At 39.6% G+C, this 3,022-nt stretch overlaps 1 protein-coding gene across 1 annotated transcript in view; it reads right to left on the bottom strand.

Moving 5' to 3' along the window:
- The window catches only part of TMEM178B (transmembrane protein 178B), a 457,319-nt gene that overhangs the window by 368,603 nt on the left and 85,694 nt on the right, over positions 1 to 3,022 (bottom strand). The gene's annotated exons all lie outside the window — the stretch shown is intronic.

Here is a 3,022-nt window from a genome sequence, read left to right as displayed (position 1 = left end):
AGAGAGAGACAGAGAGAGAGAGAGAGACAGAGAGAGAGAGAGAGAGAGAGAGAGAGAGAGAGAGAGAGAGAGAGAGAGAGAGAGAGAGAGAGAGAGAGAGAGAGAGAGAGAGAGAGAGAGAGAGAGAGAGAGAGAGAGAGAGAGAGAGAGAGAGAGAGAGAGAGAGAGAGAGAGAGAGAGAGAGAGAGAGAGAGAGAGAGAGAGAGAGAGAGAGAACTCCAGCATGCTGGTTTTTAAGAGAAGGAAGAAGCTACTTCTGTGTGGGAGGATGGGAAAAGGAAAGGGTAATGTGGAAAAGAATCATGGAAGAAATGGTCATCAGATCAAAAAGATCTCTAGGGAGTTAAATTCTTCCTAATGGTCTTTTCTGACTAGATTTCTCAAGTCCTTCCAGCTCTAAATCCTATGGTCCTATCATTTTTCTTTGGCCCTTTCAGAGCTGAATGACTCCTTTGGGAAGAGTAAGCTATTTGGTCTTATTTTAAGTTCATTCAAAAAATTAGCAATCACAAAAATATGTATTTTTTGATAAATTGGAAGTTTCTGGAAGCAGTTGAGTAAGACTTGGAGGACTGGGTTGAAGGAGATGGCAATAGTTACCCTGGAGAAGAGAAAAATTAATGGGACACAAAAGACAGTGTGGTACTGCAAAAAGTGTACTGGTTCCTCAGGAAAAGAACCTGGGTTCAAATTTCACCACTGACATTGACTGCTTATGTGATGGTGAGCAAATCATTTTACCTTGCTAAGGCTTCAGTTTCCTCATCTGTAAAATGAGGGGGTTGGACAAGATGGGTTCTGAGGTCCCTTCTAGCTAAGTATCAGCAGTGTCAACACTGAGAAAAGGGGTGTGATTTGTTCTGCTGTCTATTCTGCCTTTAAGGGCAGCACATGAGCAATGGGTAAATGTGGCAAAGAGGGAAATTGAGGCTTTATGTAAAGACAAACTTTCTAACAACGTGAGCTCTACAAAGTAGAATTAACTTTTAGCAAGAAAAAATGAGAAGAGGGCTGGGTTTTGAAGGTTGGGTAGGAGAAAGACAGGTGACATGGTAGTGAAGTGGGGGGAGAGTATCTGAAATGGCAGAAACAGTCTTAATGAAGATGAAGAAGCAGGAATAAGCAAAACATGTTTGAGGGATGGTGAAAATATGTTAGAGTATAGTTTTTGTATAAGGGAGATGTAGGCAGATTGGAAAAATATGGACAAATTAAAGAGTTTTAATTTTGCCCTTTGGTCAAAAGAATGCCATTAAAATTTTGATCATAGGAATAATATGAAGAAGAAAGCATCAGTGAATTAAAAATTGAAGTATCAACAGTTCCTCTCTTTGATCAACAACAGACATTTGGAGGACAGGTGACTTTGTTGGGTAACACGATAGCTATCATTGGAGGACGTGTCATCAGGAAGAGTATTTACACTTCTTTTTCTAGGGAAGGCAAAATTGGAACCACTTCCATTAAGTGGAAAGTGCAAAGAGGCAGGTTTGAATTTGATAAAAAGAGTGTTAAGGATAGGGCCTAGACCTATGATTTCATTGATATAAGGGAAGTCCCAGCTGAAGCAATTCTCTATCAAGCAAAGCTTTTTTTTTCTTTCTTTTTTTTCTTTTGCTCTTTTGAGAGCCACCTAGAGGAATGAAAGACCTGGTGACTCACCCACAAAGTCAGAGACCAGACTTGAAACCAAGTCTCCCTGTCTCTGAAGCCTAAAAGCCTTTAGACCCTAAAGACCCTAGACTTATTAGGCCAGATCCTGATGGGCCAGGGAGGAAGCACTGTCTTCATATGGGTAGGAGGTATTGGGTGAGGGGATGGCATATGTAATGGTAAGACCATGGCTGTTACATAGATTTAGGGCTTACCCCTGGGGATGGAAGGAATCTAATTCCATGAGAACTTGGCAGAAATGAATTCTCATGTGGAATTCTCAGGTTCCTCATATCCATAGTCATTTTCCTCTATTATCCATCCCCTCCTTGAAACAGGAGCTAGGCTATTGGCAGTGGAGATCTGAGCAAATATGGGTTAGTCCAATGAAAACAATTCCCCTTTCCTCCCAAAACACACAAACAAATTTATAGATTATTTGTTTTATTGATGGTAGGGGTGCAAAAATTAAGAGATGCCTGTAATATTAATTGAAAAGCAGAATGGTAAAGTGGATATAATTTACAGGAAATTATGATGGTGATGATAATAGTCAACATTTATACAGTGCTGTATTGCCTTACAATATATATGTTATCTCACTTAATCATAGACATAGAGCTAGAAGGAGACCATCCATATCAGCCATTTCCTTTTACAGGGGAAAAAAATGAAAACTCAGAGACATTAAGTCATATTCCTATTCATACAGTTTGTTTTATCATCTCTGAGCCTCAACTTCCTCATCTGTAAAATGAGGTTTAATAAATCAACAAGCAATCCCATTAAATGCCAAACACAGGATAACAATATCTGAACTGACTTACTCACAGGCTTCTTATATGGCTCAAAAGAAATAATGGATGTAAAGCACTTTGCAAACCTTAAAGCCCTATAAAAATGTCGGCTATTTTTATTATTAATGAGCAATCATTTTCATAAAGTCATGTTGGAGCTTATAATCTAGGAGAAACATAGGGGAACACAAGAAATCATTTGGGACAGAAATGTTATTTTCAAAGGTCACGGGCCCCTGCAATAAGATATAATTTTTTTTAAATGGGAAGGGGGGAAAGTAGTGATACTCAGACATCAAAGTCTGAAATAGTGAAAGGTAGCATATTTACCTGTCATCCCCACCTCCCCACACTGCTCCCTCCAGCTCTGTGCTGACAAAAAGTTCTACCAGAGAACTCCCTAGAAGCACTGGGGGCAGATCAGCTCTCCAGGAGATAGGGATTATCCTGGTTGAATTCTGCTTTCAAGCCTACTCTCACCAACTATTCTACTTATTTGCTTATGTGGCTGACATCTAAAATTCCTTCTGTTTACTTGCTTTACAGACTGAAGTGGAGCCCTTTTTGAGGTG

This window comes from Petaurus breviceps, unplaced genomic scaffold, assembly GCF_028583685.1.
Source record: "Petaurus breviceps papuanus isolate PSGF00001 unplaced genomic scaffold, PetGlider_PUasm1.0 181, whole genome shotgun sequence".
Lineage (NCBI taxonomy): Eukaryota > Metazoa > Chordata > Mammalia > Diprotodontia > Petauridae > Petaurus > Petaurus breviceps.
This window is presented reverse-complemented; position numbering and strand designations above follow the sequence as displayed.